Raw genomic sequence first — 24,419 nt, 5'->3', positions numbered from 1 at the left:
TTGTTCAAAAGTAGCAAACATCTCAAGAACTTGAATAAAACATTAAGCGTGTGCAAAGGATGACACAAACATATGGGAGGAGTTGTGGGGAGCACAGCACCTGTGTTCTTAAAAGCACAATGATCTTCTTAAAAGCACTGTATCCTAAAGCACCGAGATGGTTTATATATGCTCGGCCCAGGTATGGCACTATTAGAAGGTGTGGCCCTGTTGGAGTAGGTGTGTCACTGTGGGTGTGGGATTTAAGACCCTCATCCTAGCTGCCTGGAAACCAGTATTCTACTAGGAGCCTTCAGATGAAGATGTAGAACTCTCAGCCCCTCCTGCACCATGCCTGCCTGGATGCTGCCATGTTCCCACCTTGGTGATAATGGAATGAACCTGTAAGCCAGCCCCAATTAAATGTTGTTCTTACAAGAGTTGGCCTTGGATCACCTTGCAGTGGTGGCGCACGCCTTTAATCCCAGCACTCTGGGAGGCAGAGGCAGGTGGATTTCTGAGTTCGAGGCCAGCCTGGTCTGCAGAGTGAGTTCCAGGACAGCCAGGACTATACAGAGAAACCCTGTCTCGAAAAACTAAAAAAACAAAAACAAAAAAAACAAAACAAAAACAAAAACCAAGAGTTGGCCTTGGTCATGGTGTCTGTTCACAGCTGTAAAACCCTAACTAAGACAAGCACATCAGTTACAGCCACACAGACTATATGGTAGACAGGGCATCATCAGAAAACCATCCTTGACTGAGAAGCCTTGTGATCTAATAAACTCAGGTTTCCTCAGCTGAGAGAAAAGAATGGAAGAAAGAGAGTCTGTAGTGACAGGTCAGATATTGAGGGAGTCTTTCTGTGACTATTCTTCAGTCCCTGGGGTCCCTGAAAAGTGTAGCCTCGGTCATTGCTTCTCAAAGGGCTTTGGATGGCTCCTGTGTCTGATGTAAGTTGGAACTACATCAAATGGCGGTGATAAAGAGTGCATCTAACGGGTTCAATCTAACTGGGGTTCTTCATATTTCTGAGGAAGGACAGAATGAGAAGCAGGCTTCCTCCACTGTTATTGTGGTTGTTCAGACGTTTTCCATTTACTACATGAATTTTAATCTGAGTCTATCGTAAGAAACTAAACTCAGGTTGGAAACACATGGTCTGACCAATGTTTTCTGTTCTAGAAAGGGTTTATTCCAAGGAACTGAAGAAACAAGTAAATAAAATGTTGGTTGTCACTTAAAGAAACTCAGGCATGACAGACCCAAAAATGTCTTTAAACACACATTGACATTGTCTGACAGACTTCCCCGAGTCCAAGGAGAACTGATTTTGTATTAAAATGTTAGAAATATTAAATTCAGATGCAATGAAAATGTTGAGCATTTTATAAACACAGATGAACAGGGTGTATAAAGTCATCTTCTGTTTTCAGATTTTTCTCTAGAAGACCATGAAAATTCTGTTTCTTTTGTTTTCAGAGGGAGGCTGAGAACCAAAGAGAAGATGAGGGGAAGCAGATTAGTAATAAGAGTGTTTCACTGGTACAGGAGACAGTTTCCTCAAGAGAACACCAAGGGCTCAGGTTCTAAGATCAACAATTGATAAGCAGGACCTCATAAAACTGAAAAGCTCGTGTAAACAAAGAACACTAACAAAAGGACAAAACAGCAGCCTATGGATTGGGAAAGGATCTTCACTAATCCTACGTCTGACTGAGAGCAAATATCCAAAAATTTATAAGAACTCCAGAAGTTAGACACCAATGACCCAAATTTTAAAAAAAAATGTGATTCAGAGCTAAACAGAATTCTCAACAGTGGAATCTCAAATGGCCAGGAAGTGCTTAAAGAAATGTTCAAAGTCCTTAGTCATCAGGGAAATGGAAATCAAAACAATCCTGAGATTCCATCTTACACCTGTCAGAATGGCTAAGATCAAAAACTCAAGTAATAGCACATGCTGGCAAGGATGTGGAGCAAAGGGAACACTTCCATTGCTGGTGGGAATGCAAAATTTACAACCATTTGGGAAATCAATATTGTGGTTTCTCAGAAAACCGAAAAAAACCTCAAGACCCAGCTATACCACTCCCAGGCATATACCCAAAAGATGCTCAACTATACCACAAAGACATTTGCTCAACTATATTCATAGCAACTTTATTCATAATAACTAGAGACTTGAAACAACCTAAGTAGCCCTTAACAGAAGAATGGAGAAAGAAAATGCGGTGTATCTACACAATGGAATAGTAATTCAGTAATTCAGCTAATAAAACAAAGACATCATTAATTTTTCAGGCAAATTAATAGAACTTGAGGGTGCCATCCTGAATGAGCTAACCCAGTCCCCAAAGGACATGCATGGTAGGTACTCACTTATAAATGGATATTAGCCCTAAAGTACGGGATAGCCATGTACTCCACAGAGCCTTGTTTAGGAAGCTAAACAAGAAGGAAGGCACAAGCAAGGATGCTGAGTCTCACTTAGAAGGGGAAATAAAATAGTCATAAGACAGATGAAGGGAGGGAACTGGATGAGAGAGAGGATGGGGGGGGGTATCAGGATCGGGTGGGGGGGAACAGGAGAGATATAGCTAGACGGCCATGGAAGTGAAGCAAAATCTGCAACAGATGGGCATGAGGAGATGGGGGAATCTCCAGGACAAGACAAAGACCTCGGATAAGGGAGGTACCCAAGAATCAATGAGGGTGATCTTAGCTGTGACTCATAGCATTGGGGGTATGGAACATGAAGAGGCCACCTCCTGTAGCCAGGCAGGAACCCCAATTGAGCTATAGGGACACCAACTCACTCACAAAACTTTCTAGCCCAAATTTATCCTGTCTACAAGAAATGCAGGGACAAGGGATGGGGTAGGGACTGTGGGAATGGCCAACTAATAACACGGCACATCCCATGGGCAAGCACCAATCTCTGACACTATTAATAATACTCTGTTAAGCTAACAGACAGGAGTCTGAGAGGCTCTACCCAGTAGCTGACTCAAACAGATACAGATACCAACAACCAAACAGTGAATGGAACTTGGGGACTCATGGAAGAGATGGAGGATTGCAGGCTCTAAAAGGGATAGGAACTCTACAGGAAGACCAACAGAATCAATTAATCTGAACCCTCGGGACTCTCAGAGACTCAACTACCAGCCAAAGAGCACACATGGCTGGACCTAGGCCTCCCCACTCATATGTAGCAGATGTGTAGCTTGGTCTTCGTGTGGGTCCTGAACAACTGGAGCAGGGCTATCCCAAAAGCTGTTGCCTGTCTGTGGGATATGTTCTTCTAGCTGGGCTGCCTTGTCTGACCTCAGTGGGAGAGGATGTGCCCAGCCCCACAGAGACTTGATGTGCCAGGCTAGAAGGATACCTAAGAGGGCCCACCTTCTCAGAGGAGGAGAGAAGAGATGGAGAGAGGATTGTGGAAGGAGGTAACTGGGAGGGGGAGCAGTGAGAGGGCTGTAAAGTGAATAAATAAAAAAATAAAATAATAACATTAATAGCATTATTAAATTTGTATGACTTTGGTTTTTATTAGGACCTATGCAAAATATTAAGGTCTAAATGGAATGTTAAGGCCTAGGTAACTGTTACCTGGATAGCCTGCCATTATAAGGAAACTTTCTCATATGGTTCTACTGTTACTAGGAAACTTACTTTTCTTTTCTCTTCTCTTCTCTTTTCTTTTTTCTTTTCTTCATTTTTTAAAGACAGGGTTTTTCTGTGTAGTCCTGGATATCCTGGAACTCACTCTGTAGACCAGGCTGGCCTCGAACTCAGATATCTGCCTGCTTCTGCCTCCCAAGTGCTGGGATTAAAGGTGTGCGCCACCACTGCCCAACTAGGAAACTTTCCTAGATTTGCCAAGATTTATTTCATAGACTGTTATGTTCTGTGCCCTTAGAAACCAATAACAACAGAAGTCAGCAGACCTGTGTGTGAATTTAGGACTTAAAAACCCTGTAGAATCTTAACTCAGGGTTGTTGTTCAGGCTCCAAATCTAGGCCATGGCTTTAGTCAACCAGTCCCAGGCATATGCGCAATAAACAATCCCTGTCTGACTGAGATTGCTGTTCATGGAGCTTGTGAGGTGATTCCTGGACCCCAAAAGTGTTGCTTCTTAACTATTTGGGAAATTTTAGTAAGTAATCTATCTGGGCACAGATTTTTTTTTAACAGGAAAACTTTAAATCATAAATATAATTATTCTATAATATATAGAGAGAACCATGCAAATATCCTGTCTACAAATAATTTGTGGATTTTAGGGGTTTTTTTTGTTTGTTTGTTTGCTTGTTTAGATTTGGTTTTTTTGAGACTAGGTTTCTCTGTATAGCCCTGGCTGTCCTGGAACTCACTCTGTAGACCAGGCTGGCCTTGAACTCAGAAATCTGCCTGCCTCTGCCTCCCAATGTGCTAGGATTACAGGCATGCACCACCACTGCCCAGCATAATTTGTGTTTTTAATTGAACTATTTCAATTTCATCTAAGGTGTTTGTCATATAATATTGACTGTAATAGTTACTGCTTTAAACTCTAGGGTCTCTAAAAATGCCTCATTTTTACTCTTGCTATAGGTAATGTACATTTTATCCCTTTAAATCATATTTTTGAATACATTTACTTTTAAACTTATTTACAGCATTTTTTATTGACTCAAGCATTTGGTTTTTTATAGCAGTCCTACTGTTCATTACTGTGTTGCTTTCTCCTTTTGACTTAATCTGCCTTCTCCTCCATCTCGCTTTAAGAGCACTTGATTCACTATATTAAAAATAGTTCTCACTGGGCATCATCATCCATGCCTTTATTCCCAGCACTCAAGAGACACAGGCCAGATGATCCTCGTAAGTTTGTAGCCGACCTGGTTTACACAGTGAGTTCCAGACCAGCTAAGGGTGTGTAATGATACCTTGTCACAAAAGCGTTTTTTCCCTCCTCTTCCTATGACTCCTCCTTTGAAATGCATTAACTTCCAAATACTTGATGACTTTTCTAGATGTGTTTCCTGTCTTGTCTCAAGAACACACGCTGTACAAATTCTGTCTTTTTAAATACTGCTATTGCCTGACTTAGCACAGTCTAGGTATACTTGAAAATAACAAGCATTCAAAAACAGAAGAACACAACAGTAAGAACCGTGTAGTTGTTGGATACATGGGAGTTATTATTATTAATGGTAGAACTGTTCATATTTTCCTTGTACTTTCTAATTTTTTGTCAGTTTAGGAGGCAGAGGCAGGTGGATCCCTGTGAGTTCAAGGCAAGTCCGTCCATATAGCAAGTTCCAGACCTACTCAGAGAGACCCTGTCTTGAATAAACAGTATGTTCTATTCCAACCATTTCAGCTTCGGTATTGTGAACTGGGTATATCTGTCCCTTTTGTTTGCATATTTTGAGTCAGAAGACACATTTAGAATTATTGTCTCTTCTATTTTTTTCCTTCCTTTCATTGTGAGATGTTCTCATTCACGTGGCTGTTTCTTGCTCAAACTTCCTGGTCCAAACCCAAACAATCTGCCATTGATTGTAGACATATCGCTCATCCATCTTCAAGGTACTGACTTTGGCTCCTGTAATATTTGATCTAATGCTAAGCCAATATGTTGAGTTTCAATTCAAACACTATTTTTCAATTAAAAAAAAAAAAAAAATATATATATATATATATATATATATATATATATATATATATATATATATATATATATATATATATATATATTCTGGTGGGGTTTTCTGGGTTTTGTTGTTGTTGTTACTTGGTTTTGTTGGTTGGTTGTTTTGGAGGGGAGGAATTTGTTTTTCATTTCTTTTGTTTTCTGAAATATCCTATTTTTAAAAACAATAGAAAAATAAACAACTGTGGGGGTACCTGGTGCCATTTAAAAAAAATGAGCTTCCCCATCATCTGGAAAGAAAAGATTCACTGTAAAAATGTTAAAAAATGTCTCTCGTAAGTGGGGTCACTATTCTATATCACACACACTAGTTAACACTCAGATGTCTGACATAGGGCCAACCTACATCTCTAATACTAGCGGAACAGCGCTGTGAAGAAACGCCCTCTTAAACAGGATTGCTTTCGGCAGTGGCCCAGTTCTACAGTGAAGGCCATTTCTGCCTTCTCAGTCCACCTAGTTTCCCAAATACGTATTTAGTAGTTGCTTCAAGGTCCTCTCTGCTCATGATCTGGGGGTCCGTTTCCAATGACTACCTTTTCTTCTAATCCTAGATTCCGTTTTCCCATCTCTCACTGCTTACCGTCTCCTCATATCTCGATAGCATACGCAAAGAGCAGCGGCGGCTGAAGTCTGATTTTTAGTAATTTGGTTGTTTTTCTCAGAGAGCACATGAAACCCCTTGCTCCCTCTAGCAACTACTGAAGAACTCGTCATTCATGTTTCTTTTCAGCTCCAGTGAGCTGGATCTGCGTCCTAACACGAAACCATGCAGAGTTCGTCTGGTTCTCAACTTCCCCTGACCCAGCCTTTTTATGACGTCAGTAGCTGAAGCGGGACCTGGTTGGTCCATTTCCTTTTCTGTTGGCTTATCTGTGGAGCTATCTCCATGAAGGGCCCTGGCTTCCCTCGTCACAGAGGTGTGTACGACCCACCGAGCAGTTTCTCGATGTTTGCTCGTTTCTCGCCTCATCACTGTTTCTTCCTTAGTTAGACTTAGAGTGTAGGGCAGAGATTGCTGAGCCTGGACATTGGCCAAACCATCCAGGGCTTTCTCTGCCATCATGTATCCTGACAATGCCACTTGACACAGGGCCTGGCTCACTTGACCGGCCCTGTGAACCTCTGTCAGCCATCCCTTAGCTAGACCAGGAAGCTGCCCCAGGTACAGAGGGATCCTTTGGTCCTTCTCACTTATAGAAAGCTTTTCTGCTCTATTTATAATACCTAGAAAACAGAAACAACCTAAATTGTTCTTTAACCAACAACAGGCTAACGACAGCGTGGTACACATACACCATGGAACACTGCCCAGCTATAAAGAAAAATTAAATTGAACTTGAAGGTAAATGGATGGAGCTAGAAAATAGCCTACTGAGTGAGGTAACCAGACCCAGAAAGACAAATGTCGCCTGTTCACTTTCATCTTAGGTTCCTGCGTTCAAATCTTCGGAGGGGAGCACCAAGCCCTTAGTAACTGCAGGAAACAGGAGACAAACAGGACTATTGCCTGAGTTGGGGTAAAGGTGGGTTAGTAACAGAGTTATGGAGTTATGGAGTCCAATCCCAATGGATTTATCTACAAAACAACTCTCATACCTATGGTTCTAGGATCATTGCAGAAAAGAAGTGGGAAGACTGGAAGAGTCAGAGTGCCAGGGAGTTGCCACGAGACTGTGTCTCCTAGTAATGGCAAAAGCTACCTGGATAGGATCTCACTGACGTGACAGCCCGAACAAGAACTGAGTAAGAGCAGTAGCAGTAGACACCAGAGTAGACCACGGAAAATCCATTAAGAATGCAATACTAAACAAAGAACTCTAGGCCACTAGTTCAGAGTGGAGAAATAGTCTTCCGTAGAGGAGAACACACCAGTTGGTTATCTAATACCAAATGGAAGTACTGAAAATGTATAAGTAAGCAACATTATATAGACTGAGAAGATTATATACTATATGTAGGAATGTGTGTGTGTGTGTCTGTGTGCGCATGTGCATGCGCGCACTCATATGAAACAATAGTTATTGAAGAAAGAGGTCATGAATTTGAAGAAACACAAGGAGGAATACATAGAAGGTTTGGAAGGAGGAGATGTCATTATAATCTCAAAAACTAAAAGAAATACTTTAAAAAAAAAAAAAGCAAAACAGGCCAGCTCTTCTCCCTGGATTTCTGTTCATCGAGACTTCCTTGCACAAACGGCAGCTTTCCTTAAGTCATACAGGAAACCTTCTTTTTAACTTCTCTTGCTTTTGTCGTTGGGAGAGACGGTTCTTCTTGTTCTTCTCTGTTCTCCCCAAAGACTCTGGGAGCCTTAACTTACCAGAGACCCCTGAGTGAACAACGTAGAGATGGGAATCGATGCAAGAGGAATTTTATTTACTCCAGCATGCCGGGGTCGCCCTGCACATGGGGAGAGAACGACCATGTGCAGCCCGTCCAGAGGGCCTTTATAGAGTCCTCAGTGCAGCCGCCATTAGGCACAATGTGGTTGGCAGAACAGTGTGACTTTTTTTGTAGTTGTTGTTTTTCAAGGCAGGGTTTCTCTGTGTAGCCCTGGCTGTCCTGGAACTCACTCTGTAGACCAGGCTGGCCTCGAACTCAGAAATTCTCCTGCCTCTGCCTCCTAAGTGCTGGGATTAAAGGTGTGCACCACCACTGATTGATTGTTAAGGAATGAGGTAGGTGGCCAATGGTCTCAGAATAACTCTGGGCCTCCCCTAGCTGCAGGGACCTCCCTGTGGTCTGAGGAATGTAATTTAGCCCCTCCTTTCCAGAGGGGTCTGGTGGAAGTTGCCAAAATTCCTGAGCTGACCCTTTCACAGAACGGCCACTTGAGAGACTGAGCTCTTAACTGTTGTTCTACACCAGTTCCAACACATGAAAATATAAACCATTAGTAGCTCATGTTTGGGCAAGGGAGTAAAGAAATAAAATATAGTCACAAAAGAAGGCTGAAGGGCTAGCAGATTCATATTAAGACAAATTAAGAAGATTTGATAGATATTACTTTAAGCATGAACAAAAGACAGCACAATAATTATTTTAAACTAATTATTTAGAGGATCCTCTCAGCCTCCCAAATATTCATTTATTCATGAGAGCTATCCCACCCACACTTTCCACAGGCCTGCTGAGTCATTATCTTTCTGCAGTGTTCTAATTAACTCTATTCAAATAAGTTAACTGGCAGATGGCACTAATATGCTCTTTAATCTAGAAAAAATGGTTTATATAAATTTTGAGCTAGTTTCTAAATTTTATTTTCTCTCCAATTGGGATTTTGGTGACAAACTACAATAAAATCCTCTAAATTTTCTTATTTATTTGTTTGTTTGTTTGTTTGTTTATGTGTTGGGTGGGGGGAACCAAGTGCGGCGTGTATATGCCACAGACATGTGGAAGTCAGGGCGCAGAGTACGGGGCTAGGTTCTCTGGTTCCATAGTTTGGGTCTTAAGGATTCAACTCAGGTTACCAGGCTTAGAAGCAGGTGCCATAGTTCACCCACCCTGAAGCGCTCAGCTCAGAAACTTTGGAAAATTCTCCCAGACCCCTCTGGAAGAAATTGCATTTCTCGGACCACAGGGAGATCCCTGCAGTTAGGGGAGACCCAGAGTTACTCTGAGACCGACCATTGGTCCCCAACCTCATTCCCTAACAACCAATCAGCATAAAAGTCACACTGTTCTGTGTGCTAATGGCGGCTGCCCTGAGGACGGTATAAAGGTCCGCTGGGTGGGCTGCAGGTGGCCATTCTCTCCCATGTGCAGGGCAAGCCCAGCATGCTGATTAAATAAAATTCTTCTTGTTTTTGCATTGATCCCCGTCTCTACATCCTACACTCAGGTCTCCTGTAAGTTAAGGCTCACCGGAGTCTTACAAGCCATCCTACTAGCCCTGTTCCTGTCTTTATTGCCACCTAATCTGCCTCATTCAGCAATGGCCTCAGTGGGGGTGGAATGACATGGCTCCCACTCCTAGGACAGAGACAACAGGGCACAGGTCTCCAAACGTGTCATGGCTGCTGTGAGTGTAAGGCTTGCTTGTATAATAATGTACATATTTTACGTTCCTCCTTCAAGGAATGGCCTCCCGGTTGACCTTAATGACTCCTTGATAATCAGAGATAGCATGATTCTGAGAGGCAGACTCAGTGAATGGTAAATGCTGGCACCTTCAGGACAGCCCTTAAGGCTATGAAAAAGAACTCTCAAAACACAGGTTAAAAAATGGTGCATGCCTTTAATCCCAGCACTTGGGAGGCAGAGGCAGGTGGATTTCTGAGTTCGAGGCCAGCCTGGTCTACAGAGTGAGTTCCAGGACAGCCAGGGCTACACACACACACACACACACAAACACACACACAAAAACTGTCTCAAAAAACCAAAAAAAAAAAGATAATAATTTCTCAAAATAAAAAGATACAATATGACTTGTATGAGGGGCTTCATGAATCTAAAGGAACGAAAACAGATGTGAAGTGAGCCAAGTTGTCAGAAAGATACTAAGGAAGGGGACAAAGAGATTTAGGGAGTGGCTACATTTTTTGTTAATGCTTACAGAGGCAGACAGATTCCCAAGTTCCTGGGACAGAACAAGGTTAGGCCCAGGTGTGGTCGAAATGGTAATTTCAGTCATGGGTCTCACTCAGCTAGTTTATCATCTATGCCTAACAGAGATAGGCAGCTCTCTGAATTCTTTCACAATGTTAAAAGAAATTGAGTGCTTGCGGTCTCCTAAGAATTGAGGGGTTAGGGTTATGGGATGCAGATTCATAGGATACTCAAAAGAGAACCTGGAGCGAATACAAGATTGATATACAAAATAAAAGGCTGGGCTTATGATCTGCAGGAGATGAACTATCCAGAGAGATTTTTAGAATAGCAAGAGAGAACTGCTTGTGTAAGACCCTGACCCTTGGTCAGTGGTACTTACTTCAAGGTGCCCTGAGTGTTACACCGAGATGGTGATCAATGCAGAAGCAAGAGGTTTATTCTCTGGTGCATCAAGGTCAATCTTCAATTAGTCCCTCAAGGTGAGTTACTAAGAAGGTGACCCGGAATGGCTATTACTAGCAATTTTTTTACTTTTTAGGGGCACAGCTTACATCAGCAAGGTTCCAGTTCAAACTTATTGGCTATGCATACTGACCTTTAAATCTATTGGCTAGCAAGCGTGACATGCATTTGAACTCCACCTGGGGCTTTCCAGAGGGTCAGGTAACTATCAGTCAGTACATTCTGAGAATTTTTTACTCAAGAATGTTCCTGTGGGTGGGAAGGGGAATCTGTATGGAGGGTGTGGACTGGAAAACCCCTTAGGGTCGTCACTTGGAGGACTACTTCAAGCAGAAAATAGAGAGAGCTGTCTGGAGATCTCCAGAGAAGGTGGAACAGAGAGAAAGCAGTCTGGAAATCTGTCTCGTGCAGAACATAAGCCCCCAGCCTGGACCCGTGATTTGCCTCGAGTTATTTGTTTTCATGTCTCCTGTACATCCCTTCTCTCAGAACCCCTCTCTGAGAGAACTGAGGCTGATCCTTGGTACTAATCTTTCCCAAAGATTTTTGAATCTTCTAAAACTATATCCTACATCCCAAAGCCTGAGTGACTCGAACAAGTATAAATTACCCTTCTTACAGTATACTAGAAGTGCTGGTTGAAAAATCTGGCCACTTGGTTTGAGATAAGGGCCCTCATCTTGCCCAGTAGACAGCCATCTTCTCCTCATGTGACCCTTTCTTAGTGTATGTAAATGGAGAAAGAGTACTAGATACACATCATTTCTTCTTAGGCAGAATACTAATCCTCTGGGCTCAGGCCCAACCCTACGACCTCCATGAACTTCCTGAAATGCTTCCTCTTTCAAATTCAGCCACGCTGAAGATAAGGATCTCAGCCCCCAAATTTAAGAAAGTACAAAAATATCCCGTCTTTAGCAAAAAAAGCATTCGAGCCTAGAGCTGTGTGGTCTTCGCTGTCACTGGTTTTTTTGCACATCTCTGTATAATTTTCTGTCTTCTGTGCAGACTCATACCCACTACCCATACACACAGTTCTACAGAAAACAGCCAGGATCAGGATAGAAAAGTTTCAAAGCATGAGCTAACCACAGCACAATATGTGAAATGTCAGTCTGTGGTCTGTGGTTTAAACTTTCATCTCAGAAATATAGATTTATGCTGTTTTAGAGTAACTGCGGTTCCAACAACTACAAAACATGATTTCAACAGAAAGTTTTTGGGGTTGCCCTAAAATATAGTATATTAGTGTATTCAGTTGTGTCCGGGGGAAACTAAATTACTAACCATCTCCTTCGACTTAAATACCCCCCTCCTAAAAGATATGGCCTAGCCAAGGATCCTTGGAACACCTTCAGTATCAGTTCAAACCCATTTTGTCAAAAACCTCAGAGGTCTCCATATTTTAACAGATGTCTTCAGTGGCACCAACTCCATCTTGCTCTGGTTCTCCCCTCTTCTCCCATCAAGGATCGACTGAGACAGTGTAACGGATATGAGTGTTGGTCTAGGTGACAGATGTGAGGCAGAATTCTTGTCACTCACAAGCTGTGTGATCTTCATCGAGCTCATGTGATGGCCGCCTCTGTCAACTTGACCCGTGTTAGAGTCCTCTGGCAAGAGGGAACCTTAACCGAGAAATCGCCTCCATCGGGTTGCTGGCAGGCAAGACTATGAAGCGTTTTTCTTAGTTGACGACGGATGTGGGAGGGTGCAGCCCTCCGTAGATATAGATGCCACCCCCAGGGAATTGGTCCTAGCTTGTTTAAGAAGCACGCTGAGCTACAGCAAGCCAGTGAACAGCAGTCCACTTTGGTCTCTTTTTCAGTTCAGCCTCCAGGTTCCTGCCTTGAGTTCCTGCCGACTTCTGTTCATAGTGAGCCCCAAGCTATATGCTAATATGAACCCTTCTCTCCCCAAGGTTGCTTTTGGTCATTTGTTTTAATCATAGCAATAGGCAGTAAAACCAGGACACTGCTTAATACCTCAGCTTCCTCATTCACGAGCCAAGAATTTACTGAGCAGTAAATTGTTCACCAGCCATTCTGCTAAGCGCCCATAAAAAGGGCATGTGCATCTCTACCCCACCAGAGCTCAAAGCAGGGTTACGGAGACCTGTTTCAGGAGATGATTTTACAGGGGTTAGCTACATTATCCTCAGATCTGACTACACAGTCAAATCCCCTGTGAATCTCTCTTTAAACAAACAAAAAACAAAAAACAACTTATGTCCAGGCTGAAATAGAGCATTTATATATGTCAATCACACTTAAAAAAAAAAGTTTTATTTCTTGTTAAGGGACTTGGTAGAGTGTTTGCTAGTGTTCATAAAGACCTGGGTTTGATCCCCCCAGCACCTCAGAAAACAGGGCTTATTGGTGCATGCCAGAAACCAAGCCCTAGGGGATAAAGATAGTTGGATAAGAATTTCATCTTTCAAGTTTGAAGCTTGGCTATAGGAGAACCTGTCAAAAAAATAAATAAATTGTTAGGAAGATAGGATTCCTGCCAAGTGTGTTTAATGACAATAACAACAACAAAACCCCTAAAACAAAACAAATAAGCAAACAGAGAGACAAAAGCCTGAGAAAACTTTGGAAGTGACAGGCTTACTGCCTTGAGTTCCCAGGGTTGGGCCTGAGCCCAGAGGACTAGTATTCTGCATAAGAATACTAGTTCACATGTCCAAAAAATCATTAAGTTACATACATTAACTAATCTAGTGGTTGCATACTATACTAATTATACCACACTAATAAAGATAAAATTAATAATGTTGTTGATGATGATGATGGTATTAAATAGCCCCCTACAATCCAGTGCATAATTTTTAGAGTTGAGACCTAGGCCTAGGGTGTCTCTTTACCACCTCACCCCAAGAGTTTCTGTGTTGACAACTAACTGATCAGATGAAGCCATTACACAAAGGATGAATTACGTTTCTAAATATCTAGACAAATTCAGCATGTGATGGGAAAACAGAACTGAAGCTAATAGGGAAAACAAAATCAAAGAAAGGAGAGAAGCAGTGGGCGATGGGAGCAGGAGCCCCCAAGATAGGAGCAGGGAATGGGGTGTAGGTAAATTAGGACTCCCATGGTCTAGAGAGTATTCTATAGAACCCTAAGGCAGGTCAGGAAGCAATGGCTGTGATCTAAGCACTATGGCCTACACTGTAGATACAGAAGAGGTGAGAATTTATCAAACCACAGATCTGCTGCAGTGAGAAACAATATTGGGTAGTGCTGGATGGTTCTGGAGGGTGTTAGATGGTGCTGGCTGGTACTGGATGGCATTAGATAACACTGATGGCATTGGGTGGTGCTGGATGGTACTGAATGATGTTGGATGGCAATGGTTGTTGTTGGGGGCATTAGATGCTTTTAGATATCATTGGTTGTTGGGTGGAATTGGATGGCATTAGATGGGGTTAGCTGACATTTGTTGGTGTTGGATGGCATTGGTTGATGTTCGATGGCATTGAATGTCACTGGATGGCACTGAATGGTATTGGATGGCATTAGATGATATTGGATGGTATTGGGTGGTATTGGATGGGGTTGATTGGCATTGAATAGTTTGGTTGGCTTTGGTTGCCCTTGGGCGCCATTGGATGGAATTGGATGCTGTTGGATGGCATTGGTTGGGGTTGGATGGCATTAGATGGCATTGGATGGCATTAGATGGCATTGGATGGGTTGGATATCGTATTAGGGATAAGGCACAGGAAAGGAGCGGGTGAAGACAGTATCAGACAGTCTGGACTGAAAAAACAGCGGACTCAGGCAGCTGTTAATTGAGATGAGAGGTTTGTGAAGTGTTACAGTTGGTGCATTTTCTGTCCTCATAGAACGGGAATGTAATCAACAGACACATTCTTATTCACAGTGAGTGTTGATGAGTAATTAAGCCTTTGTACTTTTGTGTATTAGCCATTTACTGAGAATATGATGTGTGAGGCTTTGCGGTAGGTATTCTGAATCCAAACATGAAGTAATTTGACCCAAAAGATTTACAGGGACAGACTGAAACCCAAGTGGGAACTTGTAAGGCCTCAGAACAAAGCTGCCTTTTGGGGAGATTGGCCTGGAGGCAGAGGATTCTGTTCTAATTTTTAAAACTAATTAAGTAACCATTCTCTTACTGGCTGTGTGGTCTTGGGTACATTAAACTTGCTGGATCACAGTATTGTAATTAATCTATCAAGGAATATGATTACTCTGTAATTATTAATTTCTTCCCTGCTTACAACTTATAAAATTATAAATTGCCCAAATATAAAACCCAGGCCTTGTTTGTCCATAAAGGAAGCAATGAAAATTCATCTTGACTCCCCTGACACTCTGTGCAGATCAAAAGCACAGCGCTTGTGAGATGGGCTGCAGGCCCCTACCTCCCAACTTGGTCCTTCATGTGGATGTAGCCTCTTTTCTTGTTGCTATGACAATCCACTGGACAAAAGGAGCTTAAAGGAGACGGTTGATTTTGTTCAGTTTGAGCAGATATAGCGCATCATGGTAGGAGAGGCTTGAGGTACCTGGCCACGTCGCCCCCACAGTCACAAAGCTGATGGCCACGCTTGGCTTCATCTCTCTGCTTTATTCAGCCAAGAACTGGGACACGCAGGATGGCAGTATCGTTTTTAGGGTGGGTTTGTCCATCTCAACCAACCCAATCTAGAACCCCCCTTACAGAAATGCCCAGAGGAATGACTCTTGTGTGAGTCTAGATCCTATGAACTTGACAATCAATAGTCACCATCATGGTCAGGGTCCTCCTCAAGGGTCACGTACTAAGCTCTACCTCAGGCAGAGTCTGCTGACATTTCTGGAACTAAAGAGTATGCAGTTGTGTACATTTGCAGTTAGAGAACTATCTCTGGCCAGATCCCTGGCCTGTGAAGACTCAGCCATGAGCTGAAAGTGTAGCATTCATTATATAAGGCAGCATGAAGGGGGGACCCCACAAAAGCCCAAAGGTAATCTAAATATCTAAGTAGACTCACCTGGTTTCTCCTTTTGGCCATGGGCTCCTATAATTTTGAGTGAACGTCAAAAGACCATGGTAGAGTATGTGTCATGGAACAGGTTTCTTATACCTCAGAAAAGGGGTGTGGGTTCCAATACCCACTTCAAGGACATTCCCCTGATGAACTAACTTCTTTTCAATAGGTCTCACTTCTCATCAGCACTATGGACTGGGGCCCAAACCATCCCACCATCTCTCCTGCCCCTCTAAGCTGCAACATGTCCCTGCGGGATGCTGCCCGGCGTGTTCTCACCACTGAGACATTCTCTCCCAGCTAGCTCCCACAGCATCCTAGCTGTTTTCTCCACCATCAACCCCTTTAATCCATAGACCCACTTTCCAGTAACCAAATAAATCAAAACTTTTTTTTTTTTTGAGACAGGGTTTCTCTGTGTAGCCTTGGCTGTCCTGGAACTCACTCTGTAGACCAGGCTGGCCTTGACCTCAGAAATCCGCCTGCCTCTGCCTCCCAAGTGCTGGGATTAAAGGCGTGCGCCACCACTGCCCAGCAAATCAAAACTCCAAAACTCATAAGGCTTAATTAACCAATCAGATTTATGTATTGATAACATCACAATTTACAAGATGCCAATAGAGTAATTTCTGGCCAACTGATAATGATAAAAGCTTTATCCCAATATTCTAACCTTTTGATCACATCACATAGGCCTCCATTCCTCCTCTCCTGTGACCTCTCCTCTCTCCCTCTCTGCAACGCCTAGCTCTGCCCCCTTTCCACCTGTCCAATCATAGATCAACTTTCTCTGCACTGATATAATTGGACAGGGAAAAATCCTGCACTATATAGGGGCATTGAGAGACACATCCGAACGGTAGCAGTTAGTTGATCAAGAATCACAACAAGGTCGTGAATATGCCTTGGGGGGTCAGAGTAGATCACAGCCAACATGATGCTTGGGGCTGTTGTGCCGCAAGCAGGATTCCCAATAACATCTCCAATGGTGAGAGGCCACTTGTTTAGGTAGAAGCAGTGCATGCTTTCAAGGGAAACCTCTTATATACAGGCATGGTGACGAGGTGGGGACAGGCACAGAACGATGACACAAGAGTCACTATAAACAAGCAGCACAGATAGGCTGGAGTGTGGGGGTACAGCCACAAGTCAATCAGGAGGATGGGCTGCCTTGACCCTAACAGGAGGAAGTGAGGAGACACAGGAGCTCCACCCCACCACCCCACACCCCACACAATTGGTTTCCTTTGCTTCCAGCACTAGGCTTAAACAGCAAAACAGAGGGTGTGGTAAGCAGCCAAGTACTTGGAAATAAGAATTTTTTTTTTTTTTGAGATAAGGATTGATCAATTGCAGGCCCCAAGAAGACAGGCCACACAAGTGGAGATGCCCTCAGCTTTGGCCCAATAGAGACCTCTACCTTCATCCTTACCATCTACATCATCTGATGTTCTCTTCCAGACCTATTCCTCGGGGTCACCTGAATTTTTCTCCTACAACTTGGGGCCAGATGCTGGCTCTATACAGCATGGCTCGCTCTCCCAAGACTTGTAACAAAAGATACTTTTTTTTTTTTGGTCATTTAAAAAAAATGGCATAGGGTCATCTGAACATCTTCCCAAAATACAATCAAAATACAATTGTTTGTTTGTTTGTTTTTAACCACTCATAATCCACCTCCAGGTACACTTTCATCAACATTTTCATGTATTTCTGTCAGGTCTTTGGTTTCAGACAAGACTACATTTTGTATGTAAACATGTAATCTGCCATTTGTTCTCCCCAGCTAATCGTCCTTTATTCCCCAATATCGTAAGTTTTCAGCGTTTCCCTCATGGCTGCTTCAGAGGACTAGGTCATCTGCTCATCCTACATGTCCCAGGAAGTTCTGAGTGGCCTTGGGTTCTGCACTGAGGCCTGAGAGGAACAGAAGGTGTCGGTCCAGTCAGCAGCAGCCTCCCTCCCGAGTGTGCTGGTGACCCTGAGAAAGGTGCAGACCAGGGAGCACACGTGCCATCTTGGAATCTTACCGAGCAGCTCTTCACAGCCCGTGGGTCCATCTTCCTGTACTGTCGGGGAAGTCAACTGGTAACACCAGCCGAGACAGACAACTGTAAGCAAAGTGGTAACAACGAAGCAACCTTAAGAGAGAAGAAAAGTAAGACAACTGGACTCTGGGCTCCTCCAGCTCAGGCTGCTGGGCAGTGCTTCTCCACCTTCCCAGTGCTGCTCCTCATGGCCTGGTGAACCCTCAATCATAACCTTATTTCTGTTGCTACTTTATAGCTGGAATTTTGCTACTGTTACGAGCCATATTGCAAAAGATCTGCGTCTTCCAATAGTCTTAGGCGATTCCCTGAAAGGGTCACTTGACCTATAGGTTGAGATCTGCTGCTATCGAGTCTGTTTCCAAGTTGGCCTCGACTTCTAGTTTTGAGACATTCTGACACACGCAGGAATCAATTGGGACAGTGTTGATGTTAAGAAACTTCAGGACCACAGTGAGAACCTCAGTACGGCTCTGCAATGGTTGCCTAGGGAGACTGGACACTTCCTCCCTATCCTTCAGAGTGAGCTGGTTAATAGTAGAGGTAGTTCATGGTTTCTATGGGTTTTTCTGTGTATTATGTTGCTGGTTTTGTTGTTTTATATTGAAAGTTTGTATGAGTTAAGCCTGCATCTGTTTATATACAATGTATTGACCAAGAGTGGTTTTTGTACTTTTAAAAATGTCTTAGGGAGGGGGAGGAGGAGGGGAAGAAGGAAAAAAGAGGAGGAGGAATGGGAAGAAGAGAAGGAGGTGAAGGATGATGGAGGGGAGGAGGGAGGGAGGAGGGAGGGGAGGAAGGAAGTGAAGGAGTAGAGGGAGGAGGAGGGGAAGGATGATGATGAGAAGGGGAATGGGAGGGAGGAGGGAGAGGAGGAGGGGAGGGAGAGGAGGGGGAAAAGGAGGAGGAGAAGGATGATGGAGAAGAGAAGAGGGAGATAGAAGGGAGGAGGAAATGAAGGAGAAAGTGAAGGATGATGGGGAGGAGGGGAAGGAGGAGGGGGAGGGGAATAGACCAGGGAAAACAGGGGTGGAGGGAATGGGGAGAGGGAAGGGGGGCTGTCTGACATCTGCAAAGCCCAAGATACTTCTTATCTGGGTGGTTTGAGGGGAGGCACATGTGCGTGGACACAGACAGAGCAGAAGACGATACTGGGCGTCGCTCCTCAGGATCTGTCCACCTTGTTTTAAGACAGGACGTCTCACTGGCCCGAAACTGGCCAGGAAGTCCCAGGTACCCACCTGCCTCTGCCTCTGCCTCTGCCTCTCCAGCACTGAGTTGCAAACATGCACCAGCACACCCAGCTTTTAACGTGGGTTCTGGGGTTGAAACTCTTGCTTGTGCCAGCAAACACTTGGCCAACTCAGCATCTCCCTAGCCCTTCTTATCTGTTCCATTTTGAAAAATCTCTTCTGTCTCTCTAGTTGTAATAAACACCAAATCTTAGTGGTTTTGCACATGCAGGGTTTTGGGTTGCTTTGGTTTTTCTTACTGTCTCAATTCTGTGTAGGTAGCCCTGGTTGACAGGAAGTTTTCCTCCACACAGCTCTCAGAGAACTAGGCTGCTTAGATCTTGAGGTCCCCTGCTCCCTCCCGGAGCACTGAAGTGCACACTCTGTGCCTCAGAGGGAAGCACACCACCAGGGAAGGCACACATCTGCTTCTCGGAACTCCAGCCCACAAGTGGAACACATTGACTCACTTCCGGTCACCAAGAGACAGTCGCATGGCCACACACAGGGCAAAGGAGCTGAGAACTGTAGCCTCTGTCTTGGTGGCTTCTCTGTGATTCTTGCCTCTCAACGCTTCTAGTCATCAGGGGCTCCCACTAAAGGATGGAAAGAATATCTTTTCGGGAGGATAAACAGACCTTTTTGCTAAGGCTCACGCATATGTATATGTGTATTTATATGGGCAGTATCTAGAGAAATTATTAATTTTTTAAGTGATGGTGTTGTTCATTTCAAGTGAAGAAAATGGGGTAAGGACTAACTTGCAAGGACCCAGTCTATAAAGAGTTTTTACAGAAGCAAATTATTGCTGTTATGCTGGGACGAGGGCTGAAACACCACTCGTAAGGGAATGCCAGAATCAAACAAAATCTGTCAAGAAACCATGGAGCCCTGCACAATCTCTGTGGTCTCCCAAGCCTCTGAACAAGGTCTCCTCCACAATCTTCCCAAATGAGAGCCTACTCTTCCTAAATTATGGGAGATGTAAAAGATCCCCCGCCATCTTGCTCGACACAGCCGTCACATCCCCACAGCCCACACACTTCTCACAAACAAGCCGCAATTACGAAAAGCATTCGACCAGGGCTTGAGAGAGGCAGCGGTGACTTGCCAACAAGACATGCTGGTGAAGATGCAGATGAGAGCTGAGACCCCCTACGAATTCCCAAAGCATCGTAACACCATTAGGCATGTCCCCCTCTCTATTACCAGAGCTGGGCACAGGAATAATTTTATGATTGAGGGGTTACCATGATATAAGGAGCTATATTAAAGGATCGCACGCAGCACTTCAGCTGGACTGGGACAGGGACTATGGAACTGAAAATCTATTCAATATGCTGCCAGTGAAGGGAAATAGCATGGAGATGTTTTTAGTCGGGTTTATAAAAACACACTAGTCTTACTTACTCAGTATGTGTGCATACACTACAACTATGTGGAGGTGAGAGAACAGTTTGCAGGGGACTATTCTCTCCTTCTACCATGTGGGTCTTGGGGATCAAACCCAGGTCATCAGTACAGTGGCAAGTTCCTTTCCCTATTGAGCCATCTTGCCAGCTTACAATTGGGATTATTCTTAATGCATCAAGTATCTGTTAGATATGTTCAGGATAATCACATATAATGCCTTATCACGTGTCCATGGGTGTAAACGTCAGTTGCATTTTATGGCAACCAGGAAGCAGAAGCCCAAGTATTTGTACCTACTAGGAATATTGCACAGTGACAGATTCATTCTTCTCTTGAGGGGCTTGAATCCAAAACACCCCAAAGAGCTGGCGGTATAGAAGATAGAAAAGGGAAACCAAGTCACAAAGAGATTGAAATAAATGATGAGGTGCTCTGGGTCTCAGCAAAGCTTGATGAAGTTTTCTTCTAGAACTATCCATGGGTCATTCTGATGCTGAAGAATGCTTCTGTCATGCTGATAAATCTTAAGAAGGACGAATAATATTCTACATGGAAGACAAAAAATATTGCGGGTAGTTATGTGTCTTACAAATACAAGTCAACCCTCCAGATATGAATTTTAACATCAGCGTGACATCTCCCTATTCTTTGAATCATCGATATCAGTTTTTCAGATCTAACACACACACACACACACACACACACACACATCATTCCCTATATGGAACCCTACTCATGGATCCTTGGGAAAACTCATAATTGTTATCTGGGTATTGATGTTCGTTTTATTTTCCCAAGATAGCAGTATGGTGAGGTTTGTCCTGGACAACCTGGTAACCGCTTGCCTTCACTTGACATAATCTGAAGACACCAATAAACTATAAGGACCAGCATCACTACACTGGCTCTGAACAAAGTTGCAGAATGAATCAGTTGTCTTGGAGACTCTTCCTTTGTCCTCTTTGTCTCCCAATGTGTCACTTCTCAGGACATCCCGTACCCTTCCTTGTATTACCACGCCTTACCCAGGCATGTCCTAGCCAAGGAGCCTGCACCCTTTGCTCCATCCAATGTGTCTGTGAGATAAACCAGTTGATACTAAGATTACAGACGAATGTGCTTTTACGGTGAGTCATCTTTTTAAAATGTTTCCACTTTAGGGGGAGGGGTCCCTTGAGGGAGACTGATGGTGGCTAATGGGGGAGGAGTCAGTCTCCTTCCAGGATGTGGCTGCTGTAGATTTCCATGTCCCAGTGCACTTGCCTCACATCTATGTGCCTATGTGCAAAGCTAGTTGGACTCCTGGTAATTAAGGAATTAATCAAAAAATGGAAGACATGATGCCTGGGAAGGAGATAGAGAGTTGGGAACACTAGGGTGAGTGGGAGGGGGTAAGAGTATGTGGTTTGATGAAAATCAAATGAACATCAAAGAACTTTTTAAAGTGTTTAAGTCTTCCATGGAATAGAAAGGTGAATGAGTCAAAAGAATCTATCTGGATTAGTATGATTTATAGTCAGTAGCTCATAAATGTGGTGGGTGGATTGTTGTTTGCGCAGCACAGAAGCATGGGACCGAACTTTTAACTGAAAGCATGAGTGTCTGCTAGGCATAGACCCCTAGTCTTGCAGCAGGGGGTTTCCCATGACTACAATGTTTGCTGAAGAGGAGAGAGAAACCATTCAAATATCACAGGGGCAGGCTAGCCACAAGTTGAAACTTTGTATCCTGCCACTATTTTTGAGCTTCTATCTGGTGGAAAAGCTGTGCTACTCTTGGTGTTACAAAACAGATGGAGTATAATTTATGAATCAGTTTACGAAGCTGACTTAATAATCCTATCATGCTTCATACTGTGTCATGTTTCCCTTGTCGCCAATATTTTTTCTTCTAGAACATTTGTCATCAGACATTACAATGCTGAGAGAGAAGGGAGTTAGGCATTCTAAAATACTGGGAAGTTCTTCATAAGGCCCCAGAACGTTGTTTGTGTTCCTTTATTGTGCCAGAGCCTTCTCTGGAGACTAAGAATCCAGTCAGCCACATGTCAGAAAGGCCAATATCTGTGATGGAGAAAAACAATGATCAGAAGTAAGCAAGCAGATATGGGGGGAGGGGGAGGGCTTGCTTCAGAGAAGCAGTTTGAAGAAACTTAATTAAGGCAGTTCCTAAGATGGTCCGATTAGCCATGCCTAACTCCTTCAGCAGGGACTTTTACTCATGGTAGAACTGACTTATCAGAAGTCACAGGAAATGTGACCCAAGAAGACGGATAGTAAGAACATTTGTCCTGAGATGGGAACAAGTGTGAGATGCACTCCACATGGGAAGGAGGCTCGTAGGGTGATTTTTACCACCTCTTCTGTACACTCTTCTGCCCAGCTTCCCATCCTGTTGTTGCTGCTGCTGCTGCTGCTGATGATGATGATGAAGAAGATGATGATGATGATGCCCCTCGACCACAGACCAGCCATGTTGTTTAGCATGTCAAATAAGACCCTGTCTGGCATCAGCTCAAAAGCTTTAGTGGGACTCTGATAAATTCTGTTCCTTGTTCCTAAGAAGTGAACAAGCAGAGTGATTCCAACTGGACACCAGTCTTGAAGCCTGGAGTAAAGAAGGCAGATGCAAGAGCAGAGGTCATGAGGCAGGTGTTTCGGGTTGCCCGTTTCTTTTTTTCCTGTTTGTAGGAGATGTCGGGATGGTTTTCAGATAAACCTGACAGTACAGCCACAGAAGGCACAATATATTCATTCATGGCTTTCTGAAATTTCATCTCAAACTCCAGATGAAGCAATAGATTAATTGGGTCATAAATAATTTCTACTCATATTCTAGGTCTGTGATTTCTTACCTCTAATTCTGAATTTTTTGAAGTCTTTAAAAAAAATCAGATTCTTTTCTTAATTCATTCCGTCATGATGCAAAACCACTCATGGACTGTCATAAGGTGTGTCAATATGTGTATCTATGCAGTTGTAGGGATACTACTATGCTTAATGGCAAATAACAGTACTGCCAGAGGCATTACAAAATCTGCAATACTCCTTCCATTTTAGGTGTATAAAATCAGGCATTATAAATTAAAAAAAACAAAAATCTGACGCAAAGCCTGCAAGAGCAGATTGCCACCAAAAATACCGCGGGAATCTCTGGCCATCCACCTGACCTACTGCACAGTGAGCACCAGGACTTGAGAGTCCCTGTCTCACTAAACTTAAGGTAGATGGCTTCCTGAGGAACCATACATACCTAAGGGTGTCCCGTGGCCTCCACACTCCAGAACACATGTGTACATATTGCATATACTCAAACACAGACACAGAGAAACACACACACACACAAACTTTGACTCTCAAATGAATCTCCTTCATTTTCTATAACTACAATATTTTTGAGGCTGGCCTAGAAAATAAAATCATATGCACCCTGCCAGGTCTCTTTGCAAATCAAAGTACTCCTGGTGGGAACGTGGGCACTTAGAGAATCCTGGAAGGCCAAAAGGGAAAGTTTCTATCCTGTGAGGTTTCCCCCAGAAAGAAGAAAAGTACAATTTGGGGTGGATAATGAGAGCCCCAGGCCTCTGACAATCCTGCCTTCTTTCCTGAACCTGGATTGAGTTTGTCATTGGGGAGCGGCTCCAGAATTTGGGCAACAAGTTTTTAAAAGTTATTGAAGTCATGTTTCTGCTCTAAAAGTTGGATGTCACTTGGAGAAATAAAAATGCCCTTCCTCTTCAAAGATATGCAATCCTTAGCTGAGTGTGGCAGGTCTCTGTGATGCCCGGAACTGGCAGCATCCCAGGAACCCTTGCGGGTAAGCAACCCCTGGAGAGAGGGGAAAGGTGAGAGGGGGAGGAGAGAATGAGCAACAACTGAGCAATGTGGAGGAAGCTTTACAAAGAAAACCGGAAGATAGAAACTTGAGTAGTTTCTACTCCCCCACTTTAAGCTACGGGCAGATGGGATCCCAGCCCCCAGCTCTGGTTCCCTTGGATCCACGGATGAAACACACACACACA

This window comes from Apodemus sylvaticus, chromosome 20 (genome assembly GCF_947179515.1).
Source record: "Apodemus sylvaticus chromosome 20, mApoSyl1.1, whole genome shotgun sequence".
In the NCBI taxonomy this organism is placed as follows: Eukaryota; Metazoa; Chordata; class Mammalia; order Rodentia; family Muridae; genus Apodemus; species Apodemus sylvaticus.
The sequence above is the reverse complement of the archived record's forward strand: the minus strand, read 5'-3'. Positions refer to the sequence as shown.